Source organism: Pipistrellus hanaki (genome assembly GCF_964339955.1).
Source record: "Pipistrellus hanaki genome assembly, chromosome: 1".
Lineage (NCBI taxonomy): Eukaryota > Metazoa > Chordata > Mammalia > Chiroptera > Vespertilionidae > Pipistrellus > Pipistrellus hanaki.
In genome coordinates this window covers 159,719,249-159,746,054 of record NC_140503.1, presented here as the reverse complement: position 1 = coordinate 159,746,054, position 26,806 = coordinate 159,719,249, and the positions used below count along the sequence as shown (strand labels likewise).

Sequence of the window (26,806 nt, the reverse complement as noted above, 5' to 3'; positions counted from 1 at the left end):
GGCCTCAAGCCCTGATACACTCTATTTACCTGGCTTCCAGAGAACAAAGACTCTCCTGGCTTCATCCTATTGCACTAGACACTCCTTCTCAGCCTCCTTGGCTTGTTTCTCCTCTTCTCACAGATCACTAAAGTCTAAGCATTTACCCTCTCTCTAAGCCATCAACGAATACTATTGTCTAACAACAAAATATCTCCAGAATCTGACCCCTTCTCATCACCTACATTGAGACTTGACCAAAATAGTAACTTGATCATCTCTCAACTGAACTTTTTGTGTAGTCAGTACTGGCATCCCAACTTCTATCCTGCCCTATGTCACTCCTTTCTCATCAAAACAGCCGGTGATCTGGATAATCAAACATAAATCATGTGTAAGGTAACATCTGAGCCCCAAATATCCCAATGACTCTTCATCTCAGAGTAAATGCCAAAATCTTTAAAAAAGCATAAAAGAATCTACATAATTTGGCCCCCATTATCTCTCACCTCATTCCCTACTGACATCCTTTGCTATTTCTTATACAGGGTAGGCCGTACTCCTGCCTCAGAGCCTTTACACTTGCTGTTCTCTCTGCCTAGTTTTTCAAGAAATCATTATCTGTGTGCATCTCACTCCCTCACTCTATTTAAAACTGTTACAATTCTGTTCCCAGAATCCCCAGCCCACTTCCCACTTCCCTAAATAACTTTCTCCAACGTCATTAACATTAATTTATTTCCCTTCTATTCCTGTTCATCTATGTTCTCTTACAAAAAAAAAAAAAAATCATAAAATTCATGAAGGCAAGAGCCTTTTTTGTTTGATGCTAAACATCTTCAATGTCCAAAAAGGGGTCTGGCACATGATAATCATTCAATAAACATTTTTTTTTAATTAATGTCATCATCATTTTATTTTATTTTTTGTTATTTTGTTGATATTTTATAGAGAGGAAGAGAGAGGGATAGAGAGGTAGAAACATTGATGAGAGAGAATCATCAATCAGCAGCCTCTTGCACACCCCCTATTGGGGTTGTGCCCGCAACCAAGGTACCTGCCCTTGACCGGAATCGAAGCAGGGACCTTTCAGTCTGCAGGCGGATGCTCTATCCACTGAGCCAAACCGGTTTTGGCCAATAAACATTTTTAAATAAACAAATGAATAATTACTCTCTTAGTGTTAAAATTACAAACTTTCTGAGTTTACAAAACAAGATAATCTAAATCCTTAGAGGACAACAGGTAGCTTATTGATGTAAAATAATCACTAATATTTCTTCAGCAAATAACAATAACTAAAGACCTCAGTTGACACTTCCACACACTTAAACAAATCACTATCATAAATAGTTCCCCCACTCCCTCGTTCCCCAAATTACGCTTTAGATTCTTGCCATCCACAAGGTGACTCGTTGACTCATTTGTTTTCCACTAACTATTGTCATATTGAACAAGGGTTGGTTTACAGACCCACAACACCAACAAAAAGGAAATTATAAAAATGTTCACCTCAAACCGGTTCTAGACAAGAATCAAGCTCTTTGTAAATAAATAAAGTCTAAAAGTAAAGGGCAGATATTTTTTAAGGCTTTAAATATTTTGTTTGGAAATAATTTCCAACTTATAAAAAAGTTGCAAATAAAAGAATACAAAAAAATCACCCTTGTTAATATTACCCACTTTATCATTGTGTTCATGTGCTCTTGCACTTTCTTTCCATTCGCAGTCCTTTATAGTATTTCCCCTGATCCAGTATGGAATCCAGCCTAGGATCAGGTTCTCTCTTAAGCCTTCTTTAAGTTGATGCACTCCCACAGCCTTTGTCATTTATGACACTGGCTTTCTTTTCTCTTTTCTTTTCTTTTCTTTTCTTTTCTTTTTTCTTTTCTCTTATTAAGTGGAACACTCCTCATTTTGGAATGTTCTGATGTTTCTTCATGATCAGATTCAGGTTATACAGTCTTGGCCAGAATCTATAGAGGATGAAGTGTCTGTCACCTCAGGGTGTAATATCTAGACTAGAGTCTCATCATATCCACCTGATCCATGTTGTTGTTGGATTGTGATATCCCCCACATAAAAAATTTCTTATTTTTTAGTATAAAAAAAAGATACAAGGTCATATTCTATGTACCCTGCCTGGGTCTGGAATTGGCTATTTATTTCTCTGAAGAACTCTAGCTGCTTTGTGTTGGTAACAGTATTAGAGACCAAAATTTGTGAGTTAAGTGTGTCCACTGTCTTTTGCTTCTTGGCCTTCCTGTTGAACAGAACTATTAGGAAATGTATGCATATACATTTTTTGGATACATATATGTTCATACATATACATATGTGCATATAATTTACACATACATATGCAAATTTTTAAAGTAAATTTATACTACTGCCTTGCATTGTAATTCATCCCCACAGGATTCATTTTTGTCTTTCTCCATTCCATGTTTATATCTCTCCATCCCAACTCCTGGCTTCAAAATAACCTCAAGATATTTACTCAACATACAAGTGAGCCAGAGTTGCTTTGTCCACATCACTATAAAAATAAACTACAGAAGAAAGAGTTCAGGATTTGTTTGCAATCCCTCCCTCTTACCTCTACCCAAGATGAGGGTAAATAGTCAAATTTGTGTAAGTTACTTAGATTTACTCTTCTCCTTCAACACAGGCACAGTACCAAATTAAATGCAATCTGGTTCATTTGTTTCAGATTTTGCCCATTCCCATCATTATTCTGAACATGGAATATAACATACTTTGAAAAGTCAAAACTATAGAAAAAGGTATACTTTCAGAAGTATCATTCCCTCCTACAAACCTTTGGTTCCATTACCTCCCATCATTTCTTCTTTTTGTAAAGTTAAGCAGGTACATATATGTTTTATTCCTCCCCTTCTCTTTTTACACAAAACATAGCACACTGTATATGCATGTTACACACACCAGCTCAATCCAGACTGGAGGAAACTCTTCCCAAAGCATTATCTTATACAAAAACCAGACAAAGACACTAAGAGAAAAAACAAGAAATCCAATATCCCTTGTGAACACAGATATAAATATTTTAAACAAAATATTAGCCAGACAAATTTGCAATATATAAAAGAGATATTACATCATGACCAAGTGGAGTTTATTCTGGAAATACAAGGCTGCCTCAATATTTGAAAAATTGATCAATATAATTCACCATTCACTAGGAAAAAAAAAACTATGATAATCTCAACAGATATTAAAAAAAGTACTTGACAAATTTAACACCTATTCTAGTAAATTCCCTGAAGATAATAAATCTGACCTGCACATACTAAGAACTAAAAAATATGTCTTGATACTCCTACTTATAAGCTCTTCCTAGCATTGGGTCCCTATCAGATGCCCAGACATGAGAACTAAAATTAGCAAGTGAGAGAATAACACGTTAAATGCCTCCCTCCTGCAATTCTGTATTGCAACCTGACCTCTGAGTTATAGACATCTCAGATTAAGATATACTTTTTGTTAATTACAGAGTAACTTTTATTAAATTGTTTAGGTTTATAGGAAAAGCAGAGTTTCAACCTAAAGGTAGTTACATGAAAAACTAACACAAGCAATGACTTTCAATAAGCATCTGACTGTTAAATACATATGCTCAAAACATAAAAATAAAAACCACTACATATGTTTTTGTTGACAGCCCAGATAGCTTTATATAAATATTGCTTATTAGTCCTTAATCATTCAAAAACTATCTCTCCTAATTTTATAAGAAGCAAAAATCATATGCTGGCCTTTGGCATATTAATGAAAGCACTTAGTACAAAATATTTTTTAATCTTTATTGATTAAAATTTTTTAAAATATATTTTTATTCCTTTCAGAGAGAGGAAGGGAGAGGGAGAGAAACATCAATGATGAGAGAGAATCATTGATCGGCTGCCTCCTACACACCCCCTACTTGGGATTGTGCCTGCAACCTGGGCCCTGACCAGGAATAAAACCATGACCTCCTGGCTTATAGGTCGATGCTCAATCACGGAACAATACTAGCCAGGCATACTATAAAATACTAATGGCCCGGTGCACGAAATTCATGCATATTAAAATGGAGATCCAGAGACAAGTCCCTGCCCACCCACATGCACCTCAAAATCATCTGAGACCCAGACCCAGCTGCCCAGCCCCCCCCCCCCCCCCAATTGAGCTAGATCCAGATCTGGCAAGACCTACATTTGTCAAGCCCCGCCAAGCAGGGGGCTCAGCCTCAGGTCCCCTGGCCTGATGCCAGGATGAGGGGGCGTGGCCTGGGGTGCCCCAGATGGGGTGGGGGGCGTGCCCTGAGGTCCCCTGTCAAGCCCCGCCAGGTGTGGTGGGGGAGGGGAATGCGCAGCCTCAGGTCCCCCAGCCCGGCACTGAGATGGGGCACAACCTCAGGTCCCCGCCCGGTGCTGGGGCAGGGGATGTGGCCTGAGGTCCCCTGTCAAGCCCCATGGGGGCAGGGGATGACACAGCCTCAGGTCTCTGCCGATTGCTTGTTAGCTCCTTAAGGGACCTTGGCCTCGGCTGTGGGTGCAGCCACCTTTGTGACAGAGAGATCGTCAATTAGCATATCCCCTCTTTATTAGATAGGATTAAACAGAACATATTTTTTGAAGTCAAACAATAAAAGTTGTTCTGCATCATAATACCAATTCTTATTTTCCTTTAACTCATGCTCCAAACATAATCATAGTTTACAGTCTGGTATGTACCTTTTCAGACATTTGCTATGCTGAATATATACGTGTGTGTGTGTGTGTGTGTGTGTGCATGCGTGTATACACATACATATATGCATGCCTTCACAAACACAGTGTATGTAACATTTTAAAATTCTATAAACCAAGATTTTAAAAATATTTCAATGGGGCCTTTATAGTTGAGGAACTATAAAACATGAAACAAAACAAAAAAAAAAGAAAGAAAGAAAAGAAAAAGAGCCAAGCCCAGACAGTGTGGCTCAGTGGTTGAGCATTGAACCAGGAAACAAGAGGTCACCAGTTCAATACCCAATCAGGGCACATGCTTGGGTTGCACACTCAATCCCTAGTAGGGGGTATGCAGGAGGCAGACAATTAATCATGTTTCTTACTTATCAATGTTTCTGTCTATCCCTCTCCCTTCTTCTCTCTAAAAATCATTAAAAAATATTCTTAAAAAAATGAAAAAAAACTGAGTCAAATAAGTTAAAATTTAAAATATAGTTGTTTAATGTGGCTTAAAATCTTGCTCAAGTTTTGGGAATTTATAGAATATATTATTACTTCTGTGGCAGACACATCTTGGAGTGGCTAGAGAGCCCACAATCCTTCCCTTTTTGGTGCCATCAAAGATCAAAGGATAAGTGACAGGGAGATTTATGGAATGGCTATTTGAATGAATCACAACCTGACAATAACCTAAAATTCCATTCTCAGGTGTTTCCAGAATCCTCCAATGCCAAAGCAAACAAATCAAAATATAAAGCCTCCTAATGATCGGGTGGATAAGGTGACCCACATTGCCAATCAAGTCAGACTCCTTCTCCAGCCAACCTGGTCTTGCTCAGTAGGTTCATGACAACAGCCAGGTGGCAGGAGAAGCAGTTATGTAAGGGATCAACTGAATGGACTCACTAAGACTGACTTCACTGACACTACTGTTGAGAACACATTTGCCTGAGTCCCCTATTAAGCACTACCTCCTGACAAAACACATCAAGCCCTCAGCATCACAGAAATGGTGATGGCTGGTCCTCACTACATGAGACAGCAGTTTTGAATTTGCCTCCGCCAGCATCGCTATGCAAGGTTAATTTGGCGTGCTGTCCTGCAGGATATAAAATAGGTCCTGAACACTAACCAACACACAAGATCTCCCTTTCCAGAATACACTGGATGTAGGAACCAAACAATGATAGCGTTTTGTTTCTTATCTCAATAATTCTTCTTGTCTCAAGAACTCTGGAATCTGTTGAGCTAGAAGTTTTCATTCCCAAGGAAAAAAAATATTTATGCCAGGAGACAAAAGAAGTGTTTCATTCTACTGAAAGCTGAACTTACAGTGTTCAGGTTTATTTCCTCACAACAGTAGAAAGACCATCATAACCCCATCCAGTTGGACCTACCAGGATCTCAGACCCTTTCAAAAAGGAAAGACTGGCTCACAACAGAACCTGACAAGCCAATATACTTGATAAGCAGAAGGTAACAGAAATATGAAATCTGATGCAAAACTAAGGACTGCAGCCACATTTTCTTACTAGTCATCTATATAAAACCCTAATATGCAAATAGACCGAATGGCTGAACAACCGAACAACCAGTTGCTATGACGTGCGCTGACCACCAGGGGGTGTGTGTGGAACAGGGCAGGTGTCAGTAGCAGGTGGCAGAGTGCGGAACATGGTGGACGTCGGCCGCGGTGGGATGGTGGAGCAGGTGAGTGGGGGCACCAGACCAAGGTGGGGTGCCAGTCACTGTCACAAGAGCAAGCCTCTAGTGGTTACTGAAAATTCTTTGCTCCCACATGCTGTGGTCCAGCCCAGCACTCATACATGCTGCCAGCACTGGACCTGCTCACACTGCTGTTGGCATCCAGTACTGGTCCCAATCATTCAGCGCCGTCAGTGGGTAAGAGCAGTGGCTGCCAGCCCCAATTGCCCCTCAGGGCTTCTCCACCCCCCCCACCCCCTCCCGCTCTGAAGGGATAATCGGGGCTGGAAGCCACCTCTGGCACCTGCTGCTGGCAAAGGCCCCATTCGCACCCACTGCTGGCACTGGTCCCATTTGCACTCACAGCCCGCGCCAAAGCCAGGGCTCACACCCACTGCAGGCCCAAATCGCTCAGCGTTGTCAGCAGGTGCAAGTGGTGGCTGCCAGCTCCGGTCACCCCTGAGGGCTTCTCCAAGTCCCTGTGTTCCTGAGGGGCAATCGGGGCAGCAGCCACTCGCACCCATTGATGGCGCCAGCCTTGCTCACACCTGTTGCTGAAGCTGGCCCCAATCGCTCCACGCTGTCAGTGGGTGCAAGCACGGCCAGCGCCGTCCACACGTGGGGGCAGTAGAGGGAGCAGATGCCAGGAGACAGAGGACTGGGGGATGGAGCTGGAGGGGCTGGGCAGAGACACGATGATGGGCTAAGACCCGCCCCTGTGCCCACTGTGGCCTCATGGCTCACAGTTCCTTTCAAGGTGCACGAATTAGTACAATGGGTCCCTAGGGTATGATAATTACCCCATCTCTCTCATTAAATACATTTTATCTCCTTTCCCCCATCATGCAGATGGCAAGTTAGCAGAAATTAAATTTAGGTTGTGAAAGAAAGAGTCACAGTGGAATGAAGAGCAGCACATTACCCAGAATCAGTAGCCCTACGGCACTGCCTCTTGATGTGGTGCCTCAGCTTATATTTAGATTTTTCTCCCACTAGAAAAAGTGGGATCGCAGGGCTATCTCTACCTTTATGTAAGTGGGGAGAAAAAGGGGGGCGAGAGAAAAGGTAAAGGGAGTGGTTAAATTACCAAAGAGTAGGACAGCTAGACGCCTGCCAGGAGGGCTACCGAGCTTTGCTCTCCCCTTCTTCGGGGATGGACCCCAGCACACAGTATTAGATGCCTAGAGCTAGGCACCAAAAAATGTTAATATGACTTCTAGGAAGTAAAAGAGGTGTGGAAAGTTCTCATTTTAATGTCAAATTATCATATTCAGTAATTTTTTTGGTGCTTCCTCTTACCCCACTCAAAAACTAAACGCCTAACATAGTCTGCTTTTGCCTTCAGAATTGTGACATTAGAATCCTCATGCCTAACATGCTTTTTCACATCCTCCTATTTTGCAAGAAAGCACATTTACTCCGAAGCTTCAGTTTGTTCATTTTAGCAGCAGCTCAGCAGCAGTTTCCTGTTAAGATGTTACAATGAAGCATCAGCAATTCTCTAATCTCGTGATGCCACACTAGTGCATAGAGCAAACTAAATGATTACTGATTAACAATGGCAATGAATTCTTTTCCTTAAAAGATACTTAATAGCATATAAAAGAATGTCAAGCCCAGCCTGCCTCTGCTCTCCCTGGGCCTTGCTTTCTCTGTCACTTAAGTCCTGGGTCACCAATACAGATTTGTGACGAGAGATACTTAAGCAGTGTCAGCCCCCATCTTTGATTCCAGATCAAGTTATCATTAACATTAATTCACCCAGCCTCTATAGCCCAGATTAGAGGACTAGGGATCCAAGCCTGTTCTGATACCCACTCTATTCTACTCATACCCTTTCTGCTGTTCTAGCCTTTTTTTATGTCTCAATAATTATAATAGGCTTCTATTTTAAACACTTTTGGAGGCTCCTAATCTGGTCCCTGCTTTGTCTCGGCCTAGGACTGGGATGCTTGTTTTCGATTACCAGTCCCAATCCCAAAGACTGGGAACAGGACATTACCTAGAGCCCAGTAAGCCAATAGCCACAGACAATTGTCTGGAGGCCATTCTCATTCTCTCTCCCTCAAGATTCCACATGTTTCTTTACCTTGAATTCTCATTCACAACAGGTTGTGGATGGCTCTCTGGCTATTCTACTCTCGGCATGGCCTACCGAAGAGAACCTTTCCTCAGCACCTGTAGCTTAGGTAGGATTGGCTCTAACGCACAGCACTATTTCTAAGTATGAGCTCATTCTAGTCCATCCCGAATGATGACAACCTCTGCCCTACTCTTAAGCTTCACCATACTCTGACATATCACAAATACCACAAAATCCTATCAGTTCTTGAGATATGGTAAAAATAAATAAACTTACAGAATTTAAAAACAAAGGAATTAAACAGGTAAACAAAAGAATATTTTCTGAATGGTATGAATTGGAAACTTTGTAATAATAAACATAGGATTCCCAGATATTTATATGACAAATATTTAAAACCAGGTAATCTTTTAAAGTAGAACAAAAGATAATGGCTACATTATATTCTGTAAATATATTATAGTACATAGAAACAACCACTTAATTCCAAAGAATTCTGGCTATAATTTCTTAACACAAAACAAAAGGTACATCAGACCAATAAAACAATGTCTATACCTAGTCATATAAAATTAACATCTGGGTTGTTGTTTTTTATAATCCTAACCTAGTATATTTTCCCACTGATTTTTACAGAGTAGAAAGGACAGGAAGAGACAGAGAGAAACATCAATGTGAGAGCGAGCGAGCGAGAGAGAGACAGAGAGAGAGACAGAGTTATAGATTGGTTGCCTTCCACAGGAGCCCCGACCAGAGCCAGGAATCAAACCTGCAAACCTAGGTTGTGACCCTCACGTTGACCTGGACTGGAATCAAACCTGGGACCCTTCAGTAAGCAGGCCAATACTCTATCCATTGTGCCAAGCCAGTTAGCACAAATTAGCATCTCTTTTGATCAATGCTGATTTCTTCTTTATGAAACTTAAATTTCTAATTCCACGTAGTGCCAAAAAATAGGATTCCCATTACTTTCTCCAAAATCTAGCTTTGTTATTAACACTACACCCTTAGAAAAGTTGTCCCTTTGCTGAATTTCTCAACCCTGATTCCTAAAGATCAAGCCACCAATGGGATCATCATGAATATAAGGAAAACTGCAGAAGAAGCTCAGATTATAGGGAAAAGGTGTGTGTATTTACCTTGGGCTCCTTACATGCCAAGAGAGCTGCAGTAAGAATAATTACAATGGATAATAAGAAACTCCAAATACTGGGGCTAAGGAGGAAAGCCAATGAAACCTCAAACAGGTATTATTAGTACATTATTTAATAACTAGTGCACATTTGGAGGGGATTAGAGGAAATAAATTAATATTGCTATTTGCCCTTTCTCTATAATAGAAGTGTCAGAGATGAAAGAAAATTAGTAAAATGTACATGAAAATCTCCCTCCTGTTAGTCTGGGGCACACCATGGGACCCAGAGTCAAGTTCCCGCCCACCTACATGCACATCAAAATCGCATGAGACCCAGACCCAGCCAGCCCCCGACCACCATTGGGCTAGTCCCACCCTTGTCAAGCCCCGCAGGGCAGGGGGCGTAGCCTCAGGTCCCCTGGCCAGGTGCTGGGGCAAGGGGCGCAGTCTGAGGTACCCCAGGCTGGTGCCCCAGTCGGGGGCATGGCCTGATGCCCCATAGCCCAGCACCAGGACAGGAAGTGAACCTTGAGGTCCCCCATCAAGCCCCTCAGGGCAGGGGGCATGACCTGAGGTCTCCTGGCCTGGCGCCAGGGTTGGGGGGGTGAGGCCTGAGGTCCCCTCTCAAGCCTTGCTGGTTGGAGGATGTAGCCTGAGGTCTTCTGTCAAGCCCTGCCAAGTGGGGGATGTGGCCTGAGGTCCCCCGTCAAACCCTATGGGGACAGGGGAGGGTATAGCCTTAGGTCTCTGCTGATTGCTCATTAAGACTCCTTATGGGAACTTGGCTTCAGCTGTGGGTGCAGCCATCATTGTGATGGAGTGATGGTCAATTAGTATATTTCTTCTTTATTAGATAGAATTATGTGTTCATAAGTTAAAGTAGTTTACTAGCTCTTTAAAAGGATTAGTATCTTATTATCTTAATATTTAAACACACAAAATTACAGCTAATAAAGTCCTGTTGAATGAAAAAAAGCAACAACAAAATGAAAAAAACAACAACAAAAAATTTAGATGACTAGTAAAGAGAGAGTGTCAACTGTACTCAGCTGACACTGCAATAGTCACCTTGGAATGTCAACTGCCAGGTAGGACCTTACTCAAAGAAAGCCAAGTGTGATGTGAGTTCCAAACCTCTTTTTCCCAAAGATATCTCTCTACCGAATAATAAGCATGATGCAAAATGCATCTCACATCCTGGACTAATTTCATTTGCTCTGATCTTTTCACCACGGAATTATTTTCCTCTATTCTGATTTTATATTACAGCCCTTTCCTTAATCTAACATTGCATTTAATATTTAAATTTTAAAAATCCATTTCAGCTGAACAGGTTTGGCTCAGTGTATAGAGCGTTGGCCTGTGGACTGAAGGGTCCCAGGTTCAATTCTGGTCAAGGGCATGTACCTTGGTTGCGGGCACATCCCCAATAGGGGGTGTACAGGAGGTAGCTGATCGATATTTCTCTATCTCTCTCCCTTCTTCTCTGGTAGCTGATCGATATTTCTCTATCTCTCTCCCTTTCTCTGTAAAAAATCAATAAAATATATATTTTTAAAAATCCATTTCACCGCTTGTTTGTTTTGGTAGGACTTTTCTATTTCAGGTATCTGGGAATGAGTTACTATCTCTTTTACTTAGCTTAAAATTACTGTTCATAGAGATGTTATAGTGAGTTGAATAGATTGGGTAGGAAAAAATAATGAAATTTTGTTTTAATGCCAATAAGCCATGGCATTCTTTACTAAGTAGTCATTTTGTCATCTTTAAAGTTTTTTTTTTTTAATTGTTTTATTGACTTTTAAAGAGAGGAATGGGGAGAGAGAAACATCAGTGAGAGAAACATCAATCAGCTGCCTCCCTCACTCCCCCTACTGAGGATTGAGTTAACAACCTGAGCATGTGCCTTGACCAGGAATTGAACCAGCAACCTCCCAGTGCAGGGGATGACACTCAACAGAGCCACTCCATTCAGGGCTTCAAGGTGCTTTTTTCAATTGATCTCTTAATGATAATAGATGATGAAATGCAAAAGTCTAACTCAAAACCTGTACATAGTACTTACCTCTGCTATTTAGATGAGACAAAAAAATTTTAAGATACTAAAATCAATATAGCCAACATGCTATGTAAGAGCATTTCAAAAATTTTAACAAAACTGAAGAAAGTACACACAGATGTGACTATTATCTATAAGCTTAACAACACCAAAGTAACAATTAGGTACAGGAATGCAACCAATCTCCTTCCACTAAAATAGAGCTTGCTGAATAGAACTTCTCTGAACTGGAATGACGCTTTGTCAGATGACATTAGGATATGCAAAGCAACTATTCAACTCTGCACTATAGTGGCTGTCAACAAGCACAGTAGAAGGAAAAAAAAAAGGCTAGAATATGAGGATCATTTTAAAGATCTTTCAACACTGGCACACACAATAGTCAAAAAGTGGCCCATTTTTTATGAAAGTAATTAGGCTGAGAAAATTCAAAGTGCATGAAAATTCATAGAGACAAAGAAAGAATACACTTTTTAAAAAATAAGTGCACTTCTCCACACCATGAATAGAGATCACTAGTATAGTCCTCACAGAAAGGCTATTATTCTGCACATTTCCCCCGCTCTGACCAGCCACACGAGTGCATGTCTGGGGTAATGGTGGCCTTTCCAGCAGCTGCCATGTCTCGTCGAGCTTCCCATCACCTCCTGAAAGAATAAACACCTATGCCCATCCGTGTGGCAGTTATGCAATCTAACACAGGCTGGGAATCACTGAAGGCATTTTACTCTGGTGACTCAGATTTACATCTAGGTCTCCGTGGAAAAGGAGATGGAGAGCACAAGAGCATGTCATAACACCACTTTTCATTAATATTTAACGTATAACTAAAGTAAATTCAAGATTTTCTGCTCTTTATATAGGTTTGACAAATAAAGTAGCTTTCAAAAATGCCTCAGGTTTGACTAGGTCCAGGTCAGCCTCTGATAGACTGATCCGAGGCAGAAGGATTCCTTTACAGAGAACTCATGTCCTCTCCCCTCTATCCCCACTTTCTTCCCATCAGGATGTCATTCACCCACATTGTCCTTCCCCCTTTCCTCAGACTCTTCTCTAAGCCCAGCCCCATAGCCATTTCTTTGTGAAATGCTGAATTTCACAAAGCCAAGATAACTTTTTCAGGCTATTAAAATAATAGAAATACTTTAAACATCAGGAACTTCAGAAATAATAAAGCAACAATAAACCCGTTTTCCTCTTGACCACAGACATAACTCATCTAACTTAGCAAATGAAGTGAAATATATAAAGCACATCTGTCATTGTTCTAACAGATCAAATTTATCTCTTTTAAAAAACATGCTAAAAAAAAAGTCACAGTTAGTTCAATTTTCATGGTGGCCTAGTTGTAAAATGCTTCAGAAGCACTAGTAAGGTTTTCATGTTAAAAATATGGTCTTTTCTAAGTATTTTACTTTATTATTTAAACAATAAATTCAGACAAATTTTTTTCCATCTGATTCACTGCTGGTGAAATCTACTGATTTTATAATTTTCTGTAATTCTGATATAAGTCAATTTCGGTTTTCACCAAGAAAATTCTATCAATCCCGATATTCATATCAAACATATTAGGCTTCCCTAGTAATTTCAACTAAAAGTAATCTTTCTACTTACTATAAGTATCCATAGAACTTTGATACCTTTCAGACAGACTATTCACATACTGTTCAACTATTTATTCATCTATCTTATCTCCACTATATTATAAAATTATTGAGAGCAGAACTATCCATGTAGCTCCCATAGTACCCAGTGCAGAAAAACAATAAACTATTTCATAACTATTTAGGAAACATTTTTTAGAATTATTATTACACATAATTCCATCATTGGAGAGTCTATTTACAGTGTATGGTCATTTTGGTTAATAAGAACTAGGTTCCAAGAGCAAGTTAAATCCCTTATACTTGATCTAATTTAGTCACTAATAATTACATAAATAAATCAGGTGAAATAAAGTTATTAGGCAATCAATACACAATGATTTTTCTAAAAATAACTGACATACAGTTTAATTTCATACTTGTTCACTTAACTATGGCATTTATCATCTGAATCAGCAAGCACTGTGTTTTAATGAGCAGTGTGCCATAAGGAAAGAACTAGGACTTCAGAATCAGAAAGACCGTCTTTAAACAAAGAAATTTGTTTCTTTTCTTCATCCTTTCCTAGGATGAAGAAAAGAAACATAATAAAACATGCATTACCATCCTCACTTGATAATGAGTAGTTTTAGAATTCCTAGGAGTGACAGTAAACATTTATTTTCTTAAGACTTACATAATTTTCTGACAACATGCTTATTACTTAAGTACATTCATTAACTCAATGTTTACTGAAGGCCAAGTACATGCCTATGTCTATGTGTTAGAGAATAAAATCTGTTGAAATACATTATGAAATATGTGGTAATGTCCTACAGCTGTTTATTGAGCTACACTATACTTTTCCAAAATAGTTAACACAGTGATAACTGGTACTTAGTATCTCTTGACTAACTGGCCAATATTTATTTCTTTAGACTCTGTTATATGCAAGAATAAAAGTTCCTGAGTGATTAAATTAAGTCCAGCAAAGAGGAATTAAGAAGAATGCCATGTAACTGAAAATTTACATGACCATATCTAAGGCTGTGAATAAACTACCTGGTAGAGAATAATCAGCCATTTGCCTAGTTACCTGTCACCCTATTTATAGGAAGTTCAGGGAAGAGACATAGCGTTGGTGTTTTTCCTACGGAACCAAGGCAGAGAATCTGAATTTGTACATACTAACCTTTTCACCTCTGAGAATAAAAATATCAACAACATTCTTGTATTTGCCAGCATTTTTCAAAATGAGCAAGATCATTATGCTTTTAGCAATGAAATACAAGTCACTATTGTAGCACAGTTATGTAAGATGTTACTACTGAGCAAATGGTGGTGGGTAAAGTTTACATGGGACTCTATGGTAATTTTCACAATTTCCCGAGTTTATAATCACTTCAAAATTTAAAAGTATATCAATAAGGTAATGTAGTTTGAATAAACGTTAGAGAAATTAAAACAAGTTGCTTTTCTAAAGACAAACACTTAAAAATGTACTAAGAGATTTGGATGTTATAAGAAAGAATACTTACGGGATTCTTTTTAAAGTATTAAGTCATATCTATCCATATAAAAGGCTACTATGCGAAGTGTCCTTCCCTCCACCAAGTAATGACGTCTTGTAGCAACGCTGGCTTCCTCTCCCAGCTTCCTCTCCCTAGTGACGACTAGCCTCCTTGCAGTTCTTCAGCCCAAGAACTGACTTTCTTTATAGCCAGGTGCAAACACTGTAACCAAATGTCTGTGAAGTGTTTTCCATGCCTCATCTCATTTGATCCTCACAGAAGTCCTGGAGTAGGCAGATAGGAGACTCGGTGGAATCCTATTTTCTTTTCATTAGCCAAAAAAATGGAGATTTAGAAAGCTTAGAAATTTGACCCGACTGAAAAGAAGAAATGGTGAACCCGGAAAATGACTTCAGGTTTTCTCACTGTGCAGAATATTGTCAAACACTGCTGCAGCCCTAGCCGGTTTGGCTCAATTAATAGAGCGTTGGCCTGTAGACTAAAGGGTCCTGGGCACATGCCTGGTTGTGGGCTCGATCCCCAGTAGGGGGCATACAGGAGGCAGCTGATCAATGATTCTCATTATTGATGTTTTTATCTTTCCCTCTTCCTCTCTGAAATCAATAAAGAAATACATTTTAAAAAAAAAAACAACATACTGCTGCAATATTTTAACCATTGTTCTCCCTGCATGATCTATAATAATCTGCTTTGTGTTGATATTTACTGCTGTGTTGCTGACAACTACCTGAAAGAGAAGTTGGGGAGCTTCATTGGGCTGAAAAAAGTTTAGCTACATCAGAAAGCAGGTCTAATTAAGCAAGTTTATTCTATACCTAGAAAAAGCTAAGTTGACTCGCGCATGTGTGATACATATAAAGCTCTGGCTGGCACCAATTGCACGTGTGTGTTTCCATCTGTCATTGTTGATCATGAATTTGGTTGACACTTCTATTATAAAGGGTGAACAGCGATATTAAAATATTTCTTCTAATTAATTTCCTCTCAATGTGCATTAATTTGTGCACTGAGGCACTAGTATATAATAGTTAATCACCTCCTAAGTTATAGAATTTATAAAGAATAACTTAGGATGCTTTACTTATAGCACAAGACAATAAACAAGGTTCTCTGCAGATAAATTACTTGTTCCCCCCCCCCAAAAAAAAAGGAAATAGCAGATAATAGAAAATCATTTGGTATGACTTTTTAATATCAGATAATGGCTATGTAACAGATTTCTATTTTTCTTAGGCTAATATTAAATTAATGGACCTCCTTTAAATCCATACTGGCTAAAGAACAGAGTAAAACAAAATAGGAAGAAATATTATACAGGAAGAGGAAGCTGGGCCTGGTACTTTAAAATGGAGCAGATTTATCGTGTTGAAAGCATTCTTATTATACATGTCAAAAAAATCACCCTGTATCCCTCTCACAACATAAGCGCCAAGGGCTTAAGAAACTGAGGAAAATTAAAAGAATCAGTGTGTTAGAAAGCAATTATCACTCTTATCTAAGGAACTTGGTGTGGAAAGGACTGCCAAGAGATGAAGAATCAGAGGCCAGATAGGATAGGCGACCTGCTGGAAGTAACAAAGCTCTCTTGCAGCAGGGGTACAATAAGAAATCAACTCCCTCCTTCACTTCCTCCCTCTTGTTAATCCTCACCTGAGGACATTTCCCCATTGATTTTTTTAGAAGGGGGCTGGGGAGGAGAGACAGAGAGAAAAATCAATGTAAGAGAGACACATAGATTGGTTGCCGCCCACACAAGTCCCAACCAGGGTCTGGGATGGAGCCTGCAACCAAGGTATGTGCCCTAGCCTGGAATTGAACCAGGGACCCTTCAGTCCTTGGGGCAGTGCTCTAACCATTGAGCACCGGCTAGGGCAAGATTTCAAATCTCTTAATTTCTGGGTGTCTGGAAGTGTCAGTATAAATAGGTACTTGTCTTTTATAAGCAGAACTAATGAATACCTTTAAGAAATTAGGCCATACGTTAAAAAAAAAAAATTGTACTTCGTTGTATTTTTTTCCCATTCAACGGTCTTCTAAACCCAAAAATACATTTTAAGTCCCTGTGGCTTCACATAGATCTAGCTGATCTAAAGTTACTGATCTAAGCAACCTCACTAAAATGCATGATGACAGTAGCTCTCTATATAGGGACTCAAGTTTCCTGAAAATTTAACAGTATCTGCTACTGTGTTAGTATACATAGAAGAGTGATCATGGTACACTCTTACTAGTAAATCTCTAACTTGTTCAAGTAATGGAGCACCTGATCCCCACTGTGCTCTTTTGTGGAATAACACAAAGCAATGATATAAACTTAAAATAACTAGGTGCACTACCATTATGCCATGTCATAGACTAATATACTATACACATATAGAAAGACCAAAAAAATTTTTTTAATTTATAGGAGAAAAACTTAAACCTAAGTCATTAATAATTGTCCTTGACTGAAGAAACTGATGTGAAAATTTAATAGTAAGACCATTCCAATAGGGAAACGAAATCAAGGCCCTCCTTACACATAACCATTAAAACAGCAGTAACAACAACATCCAAAACAAAGCAAAAAAAACAACAACAGTGTAATTGGTCAAAACACAAATAGTATTCATATTAAGTGGGCCAGGATACACAAGTATTTCATATACTAAAAAAACTACTACAGGGCACATCATCACAAAGCTTGTCACAATGGATTACAACATTATGGAAGATCAATAATCCAATATTTGTTGTGTATTATACCCAAGCACATAATAATTTCTGGTTAACCAAAAATGGAGGGAAAATGACTCATAATACCCACAGATATTATTTTAAATATTTTGGCTCAAGTCTTACAGCTTATGCAGATACAACACTTAGGGTATCCGCTACAGGCTCAAAGCCATGCAGGTAGTGAGGGGTCAGACAAGACATGGAAGCCTTAGATGTAAGGACTGAAGGACTCAAAGTAACAGGTTTCTTGGGCTTAAGATGATATCTAGTGTTCGCAGATTTAAGTGTGTGTGCCAGAGTATGACATTACACAGACATGGTGGTGAACATACAAAAAAAAAACAAAAAAAACCCACACACACACCCAAAACCCTGTACCAGTACAGTCAGAAAAAATAAGTCATCCTTAATCACTTGTTCAACCAAATAAAACCTACTAAGAAATACTGTCGACTTTATTTCTGGTGCTAGACTTTTCACACTCTGCAGGGCTCCCATTGAGTTGTTTATAGAAGTGATATTCTAGACCTATCAGTGTCTTATTTATTAATGATTATGGGAGCCAGTAATAAACTATCCTCAAAAAATTCCTACCAACGAAAGGGAAACAGAGATGTGAATAAGCCAATATGTGCAATAAATCTTATTTAGCTTGAACAGAAGTCATCTACATTACTATATTATTACACTTGTTTATAATGAATGAATGGATGAATTTCCTAAGAATTTGGCATTTCTTGAGCATGTAATTAGAGCAAAGATAAGGCCATAGGGAAACATGTTAAGGGACTTGGGGGAAGCTTGCCCGTGTGTTTAAGAGAAGCAGAAGAGCAGCAGCTGACACACAGATGTGCACTCAATCACACACTAGCTATTTACTGAACACCTTTTATGCATGGCTCAGTGCCCCGGCCTTAAATGTGCACTAGTCAGCAAAACAGACAGAATGAGCATCCCTTGGAGCTAGCAGTCTTTACACAACTCTGTTATCTCCTCAACAGTTTTCAATGATTAATCCCATTTTCAGCAATTCCATAATTCAGCAAACATTTATTGAATGAAGTAGGAAGTCAGAAGTTAAAAACAAAATCTTGAAGCTCAGTCTAGGGAGAGGAGACAAACAAACAGGAGTTAGTAAGTAGGGGTATGACAAAGGGTGCTGAGGGAACACAGGCGAGGGACAAACCAAGCACTATTCTGCATAGCAGGAATGGCTCAGGGCAGGACAGGGTAGCATACTTCATTCAAGTCCTTACATTGGACTCCAGGGTCTGCCAGCACCTCCACCCCCCTGAGCTCAGCTCTCACCTCCCTCCAGCCAACCGCTAGATGTCCCTCCCCCCCACCCTCCCTGCTTCAGGGCCTCAGCACCTGCCCTTCTCTCATATCCCAAACTTACTACCACAAATGCTTCAAGCCTCTGCTCACTTTAACAAAGAGGGCTTCTCATAGAGCCCTCTAAATGGCAACCCCAAGCACAATTCAGGACTCTACCCACCCTTAATCCCCTTGCCGAGCCTTGTTTTTCCGTGGCACTTATTACTACCTGACAATAGGTACAGCTGTTGTGTAGGGCGCCCCACCCAGCATTTAAGCTCCTTGATATAACTCCATCACCTAGCTCTGTGCAGAGCAGATAAGATAGCAGACACACAAACTTTTTTTTAAAGAATAAAACAAGAGAATGGCTGTCAGAGATGAGCCTGGAGAAGCTGAAGCCAGGCCACACAGACCAAGACCCAGTGCTTTAATGACTCTCTGATAACGACTTAGGTAGGATCTACTAAAATATTTTAAGCAGCAAGAAAAATATGTATATTGGAAAGATCAGAATTTTATATTTTTCAAAATTAAAAAAGGAGAAATCATTCTGGAAAGGGTATGAGGGGAACTGGTGAGAAGGGGTGAGGATGGAGTTGAGAGCACTTGTAAGACCACTGTAGTAACTCACTAGGGAAACAGAGGACTTAGTGCCAGGCCTCTGAGGAGGAGGAGGGGGTGAACAGGAGAAACATTTAGAAGATAAAAGGACCTGATCTGACGCTTACCTATATGTGGAAAATGAGGAAGATGAAGAAGTGGAAGATGACTGCCAGCCTTCCATCTCATCACAGGGTAAATGAAATGGGCACTTACTCAAATTGAGAAGACAGGAAAGAAGACATTTGGGGGGAAAGTTAATGAGCTACGGTTTGGTCATGCTGAGGTTGACATATCTCAGTGGCTATGTCTAAATCAGTGGTTGGATATGTGATCTAGAGCTAAGTAGTAGTAGTTGAAGAAAAACTTTATAATTTAAGAATTTTTTTAAATGCTTTTTATTGATTTCAGAGAGAGGAAGAGATAGCAACACCGATGATGAGAGAGAATCATGAATGGGCTGCCTCCTGCATGCCCCCCACTGGGCATGTGCCCTGACCTGGCAGCAAACTATGACCTTCTGGTTCATGGGCATTTGAGAATATTTTTAATTCTAAATTTTTCTTAAAGAAACAAGCTTTACATATCTTTTCTTAAAAGCCACATTTTAAAAAATGTTAACACTATTAGAATTCCCTAATATTTCTTTTTTTAAAAGGTAGTTATAATAATATGAAAGGCAATTCTATAAGAAGCATCCTTTAAATGCCATTCCCTTCACAGTGAGATCATGACTGATAACAAAGTCAAAAAGTAATTTTTAGCAATGTCTGTCATAAACTTCCTATGTTGATTCAAATACTACTAAAAATAAAAATTAAGAAGTCAAAAACATTAAAGGAGACCACTACACATGTAACAAATGGCTATAACAATGATTTTCAACTAGTGTGCCACAAAAATTTTTAAAGCACGCAATACCTTACTGTATAGTCAGGGGCACTGGCCTCTTATTGTCAAATAAAAAAATGACAGCAGCCAACACAACTATAGCTGTAAGAATGAATCAAAATTATATCTATTTTTTATAAGATCAGCAAAATAAATAAATATATATATATATATATATATATATATGTATATATTGGTGTGTCAGAGTTTTATTCATTAGCTTATGTGCGCCATGAGATGAAAAAGATTAAAAATTGTGGGCTATAATTTTAATAACTGATAATACTAAGTGCTAACAAGGATGCAGAACAACTGAAATTCTCTTATATTGCTACTAGTAGGAATGCAAAATGGTATAGTCATTTTGGAAAACAGTTTGGCAGTACAATATAAAATTACTGATATTAATAAATAAGCACTTACTCTACCTCTTAAGTACAACTCAAGAAAATTGAAAACATTTGTCGCTCACATACACCTGTACATAATTGTTTACAGCAAATTTATTCATAATTGACCAAAAGTAGGAATTCAAATGTCCAATTCATGAACAGATGAACAAACTGTGATACCCGATATAACAGAATGCTACTCAACAATACAAAGGAACAAACTCAGTGGTGTTATAGTGGGCTGGTACCAGCTGGTGAGAGCCCACTGTTAAATTTATAGAAATTTTGCCAGCTGACTCAGATAGCTTACTTTAGGCCATGATTAGAATATTTACAGTGCAATAATTAGCAAATGCTAAAAATCAGGGATTTTTTTTTTTTTTTTAACTTTAGAGGGGAAGTTGTTACACTATTTATCAGCTAAGGTTTAGCCTAAACAAGCTACTGATACATGCAACAACTTAACAAATATCAAAAGCATTATGCTAGGTGAAAGAAGACACAAAAGACAACATATTGTATGATCTCCTTTATATGATATTCTGGAAAAGACAAAACTCTAGGGGCATCATTAGTTAACAGTTGCCAGAGCAGCACCACAGAGAACTTTTTGGTGTGATGAAAAAATTTTGTCTTTTTTTTTTTTTTAATTGATTTTTTTTACAGAGAGGAAGGGAGAGAGATAGAGAGCTAGAAACTTCGATGAGAGAGAAACATCGACCAGCTGCCTCCTGCACACCCCCTACGGGGGATGTGCCTGCAACCAATGTACATGCCCCTAGGATCCCCCCAGTCCGCAGACCTACGCTCTACCACTGAGCCAAACCGGTTTTGGCAAGTTTTGTCTTTTTGTGGTTGTTGATATTCCTCACCCATGGATATTTTTTCCATTGCTTGCTTTTCAGAGAGTGGAAAGGAGGTAGGAAGGGGAGGGAAGGGGACTGACAGGGGAGAAGGAGACGGGGGAGAGGGAGAGAGGAAGGAGAGAGGGAGGAGGAGGGGGAGAAGTGAGGGGGAGGGGGACATTGATGTGAAAGAGACACATCAACTGGTTGCCTATCACAAGCTCCAGGACCAGGGGCAGGGAGAAAACCTGCCACCCAGGTATGTGCCCTTGACCAGGAATCAAACCCGAGACCTTTCAGTGCACAGGTGGAAGCTCTAACCATTGGAAAACAGCACTGGCCTGGATGAAAAGTTTTATCTTTATTATAGTGATGGTGATGATTAGCCAATTGTAAATATTTGTCAAAACTTTTATTACAGGTAAATTACACTGCAGTAAACCTGAAACTACAAAATAATTAAAAGAGTCATATACCTCAATTCTTTTCTGGAAAATAAATATTCCATACATACACAGGACGGACTGGGACTTGTCAGTAGAAATATCAGGAAGGCAGATTTTAACTCACGTAAACAGAAAAAAAAAAAAAAATTAAATGTCAAAAAAAAAAAAAAAAGGAACTGAGCTTGTAAACACAGAAAGTATGAAAACCAGAGCCTGAATGATCCTGCCAAGGATGCTTCGAAATGGCCCTAGTGTGGGTATGATTTCAGACTAGCATGACCAACAGAGGTTTAATCCCTAAGGCCTCTTTTTACTCAGAGTCAGTACTTCCAAAATTCCATGATACTGTGTGCTTGATCATCTCAGATCCACTTTTTAATGTTAACAAAACATCTAGTACTCATTTTAACATCAAGCAAATGCTATCAACTCAAAACTTAGTGTAGCCTTCCTTGTTGTTAGTAGGAGTGCTGGCTTTGACTTCATACAGTCTGGGTTTAAATGTAAATGTTGGCCCACCAGTGTCTGTGTGACTTTGAACTAGCGTCTCTACAGATCTAGTTCCTCGTTTAAAAGTAGAATTAACATTTCCCTAAGGTTTCAATAAGAATGCATGAAAAACAATTTCCATGCCAAAATGTCAATAAAAAACATTTCTTAGCTACTAGAGGCACAATGCATGAAATTCATGCAAGAGGCTCGGCCCTCAAAGCCCCAGCTTCCTCCAGAAGGTCCATCAGCTGTCTGGTCTAATTAGCATATTATGCTTTTATTATTATAGACTAGTGCCCCGGTGCATGGATTTGTGCACTTTGAAAGGAAATAGATTAGAAGGTGGCTAGCAGAGCAGGACTGGGCAAGACGGGCCAGACATACCCTGGGGCCAACTTCCCGCCGTCCCTCCCCAGTCGGCTGCACCTAGGGCAGTGCTGTGGCTGGAAAAATGTCTGCAGAGTAAGGAAGTGGGGTTTGGGGTGAGGGTCCCTCAGCCTGGCCTGAGGGGATCGGGCCAAAACTGGCTTTCCCACACCCCTGAAGGGGTCCTAGATTTCGAGAGGGTGGTTCTCAGGTGTCACACCCCAGAATCGGCCTCCCTCCTCTCTGGTTCTGGGAGTGTCACTCGAGAACTGCAGCTGCCAAGTCACCACAGCTCGGCAGCTCCTGCATTGAGCGCCTGCCCCCTAGTGGTCAGTGTGTGTCACACCTACCATCTGGTCGGATGGTCACTTAGCCTTTTATATATGCTACAGGTAGTATAGGCAGATTAGCCTTTTATATATAGGTACTAGTATAGATTGACTGAAAAGATACAAATTCTCAAATCTAATCCCCTCTAAGAATTTTAACATTCCAAATATGAGAGATTAGTTCTTTAATTCTATATCCAGTAGTTCATAGTCTTTATAGGGACGGATCTTTTTGAGAATGTGATGACTCCAAGGATTTTTTTTTACCCCAAAAAATGCATATACAGGCATACCTCATTTTTTTACACTTTATTGCACTTCACAGATGTTTTTTGTTTTGTTTTGGTTTGGTTTTTTGTGTGTTTTTTTTGTTTGTTTGTTTTTTTACAAATCAAAGACAAGACTCCATCAGCAAAAAAATTGTGACTAGCTTTGATGCCGTGGTCTGGAACCGAACCTGCAAAGCCTCTGAGAAATGCCTGTACATGCTTTATGCTATTATTTGAGGATTCAAGAACCGTCTGAAAGCACTTGCATGAAATTAAGAATGCCTGATGTACTCTCTTAAAATTGCAAAGTTGAGCAGTGTAATTTAAGAATCTTCAAAATAGAGAATCCAGCTAATATTGAAATGTAGTGTCATTTACTTTTTGAAAAAACAGCCATACAAGACCAGCCAGAACATGTTTTCTAAATCATATCTCCTGAAAGTTCAAATTTAGAAACAATTTTTTTTACATGAATCAACTCCAAGTCGGAAAAACTAGAACTATATTTCTACCTGCTTGAGAATGAATGGCTCAAAGTGTAACGTGCAATCCTGATGCTCCGAGACACACGAAGAGTTCTCACGTCAGCCTAATGCAGTATGTGTTTTTAAATACAAAAACCATACCAAGCTAATTCCTCTGCTTGGAGTCCCATGATGAAAGTTTTATTTTTATTTTTCAGCTGGATTTATTTTTTCCTAGACCTATGCACTAGTACGTCTGGTTACTTTACTAACCTATCTATTTTTGGTTCTGTTTCATGTTTATTTTGTGATAAAGCCTGATGGTGAAAACTAATTGTTCTCCAACCTCCTATCAAATAATTCCAACCTGGAAGTATGCTACTATCTCAAAGCAAAAGGTTTTTGTTTTCCTTTTTTTAATTGTTTGGTTTTTTCAGAAGATAACATCCAGTTGGCACTAACCAACCCATGCTCGTTACTGAACAACAACAACAAAAAAACCACAGTTTCTCCTAGGCACTATAGCACCATTTTCCCTCAGGAAACAACCATTTTTAAAGCCCTGGAAGTCGAGGCAAGGGCTCACACACAGAGTAAACATCCTTCCTATCAGGTTTTATCAAGTGATTGCCATGAAAGGCAGACCTAATGCTGCAGATCTCAGAACCCAAGGGTAAAAATCAGTGAGACGCTAGCTCGCTGCCCCTGAGCAGCAAACACCAGCCAGGTGGGCTGAGTGGCTTTGGGTCGGAAAGGTCACATCTGCGTTTCCAACCCCAGGGCGACCGGGACCGTCTGCGGTGCCGCCCCATCCTCCTCCTTGTACAAAAGGAGAAGAGAGAGGGCGAGCCCCCGGCACAGGGCACCTCGGGATCCCTCCACAGACCCAGGGTTCCCGGCGCAGGGGTGTACGTGGGGGAGAGGGGAGGACAGGGGTGTGTGTGAGGGAGAGGGGGATGTGTGTGTGGGGGGGGGGGGGGCAGGGGTGTGTGTGTTGGGGGTGGGGGGAATGATAGAATCAGCCCGGCGCCGCCCGCAGCCGGGAGCCAGCGCCCGGGGATAGAGGCCTCCGGGGCCGCGCGCGGACGCAGGGGGCCCCGCGGGGCTGGCGGCGGGCCCGGGCCGGACCCCACTCCCGGACCGCGGGGTGACGCCCCCGCCGCTCACCGGCGGCGACGTCCAGCCCCCCTCCGCCTTCCCCCCGCCCCCCAAACCCCCCAGGATCGCCCCCCACCGCCGGCGATCCCGACCCCGACCCCGACCAGACCGCGACGGCGCCCCCTCCAGGCGGCGGCGGACACAGGCGCGGCCCCCGGCCCCCGGCCCCCGGGCAGCGCGGTCCCGGGGGAGGCGGGCGGGCGGCGCTGGGCCGCGGCCTGTCCCCGGGCGGCGGGCGGCGGGCGCAGGGCCGGGGGCAGCCTGGGCCCCGCGCGAACAAAGCGGCGGGCGCGGGGCGCGGAGGGGCGGCGGGCGGCGGGCAGGGCACTCACCGGAGGGCGCGGGCCTGGCGGGGCCCCGGGCCGGGGCGCCGGGCGGGGCTGCGGGCGCTCCGCGGCGGGGCCGGGCGGGCTGCGGGCTGCGGCCGCGGGTGCGGGTGCGGGAGCCGGTCCGCCGGGGCGGGCAGCGGCGCTAGGCGGCCGGGGCAGCGACGCCGCCGCCGCCTTCGCCTCCTGCTGCCCGGGTCCGCGTCCGCCCGCGTCCTCCTCCGCGCTGGGTGCCCGCCGCCGCCTCGGCCTCGGCGCTGCTCCGGCTCCTCGTCTCCATCAAAGCCGGGCCGCCCCGCAGGAGCCCTGCCGGGAGGCGAGGGGCGGCCGCCGCTCCCCGCAGCTGTCGGAGGCCATCTTTAATCCGCGCCTCCCGTCCTCCTCCTCCTCCTCCTCCTCCTCCCGCGGCGGCCGGCGCGGCCTGACTGACTGCCGCTGGGTCCTCCTCCCGCCCCGCCCGCTCCCGCCGCTCCCGCCGGCCGCGGAAATTGCAGCCGCTCTTCCTCCCTCCCGCCTTTCCTTCCCCTTTCCCGGCGCCGCCGCCCCCGCTCCCCGCACCGCTCCGGCCGGCGGCCCCCCTTTGGCAGGCGGCGGGCCCGGGGGCTGCGGGCTGCAGGGCGGCCCCGGGTCGCTCGTCCCGCTCCCGCTCCCCCTTCCCGGCCCTACGGGCGCGCCCGGCTCCCTCCCCGCCCCGCGCCCGCCCGCTCCTGCGGCTCCCGCGGGGGAGGACGCCGGGCTCTGCGCTCCGGGCCCTGCGCGCCGGGCGGGGGACCCGGGTTCGGGGCCCGGGGCCGGGGCCGGCGGGCGGCTGCCCCCAGCGCTCCGCCGAGTACAAAAGCGCTGCCCCCGCCGGCGCCCCGGACACGCAGCCCTGCAGCTCCGGGAGGAGGGTGCCTCCGGGGGGAGGGTGCCCCCGGGGGGAGGGTGCCCCCGGGAAGGGGGTGCCTCCGGGGGGAGGGTGCCTCCGGGAGGGGGGTGCCTCCGGGAGGTGCCGGGTTCGGCTCGGTCCGTCCTTGGACCGAGGAGTGGGAAGAGCCCGGCCTCAGACATCGCCTTCCCTCGGTGACCTTGAGCCGACCGCCCCAAGATCTGGGGTTGTTTCTTTCCTCCCTGGAAAGGGCATTATTTTATTGATACGTTTGCAGACCTGACAGACACAGGGTGCAGACCCACTTGGCACGCTTTGGTGGCCCTGGGACCGCGCAGTGGGCATCCATCCGTGCGCCCCTGCGGGGCGGGCTCCCGCTCCATCCCGGGCACCGTGGGGGCGGCTGCGGCTCCGGCCGCGGAGGCAAACGGAGTCAGCAGTACCCGGGCTGGGCGCGGGGAAGTGGTCAGGGCGCTCGGAAGACTAACTTTGTTTTCCCTTACACTGCAAT

General features: G+C 42.5%; 1 protein-coding gene across 2 annotated transcripts in view; it reads right to left on the bottom strand.

Annotated features, from left to right (window-relative positions):
- The window catches only part of WDFY3 (WD repeat and FYVE domain containing 3), a 260,847-nt gene extending 235,072 nt beyond the window's left edge, over nucleotides 1-25,775 (bottom strand). Inside the window, exon 1 of one of the 2 annotated variants that reach the window (XM_084881536.1) lies at nucleotides 25,434-25,775. The gene's annotated coding sequence lies outside the window, so the exon portion shown is untranslated. The remainder of the gene's footprint in view (nucleotides 1-25,433) is intronic. The other variant, XM_084881535.1, reaches the window with a different exon arrangement.
- Nucleotides 25,776-26,806: the final 1,031 nt, after the last annotated feature.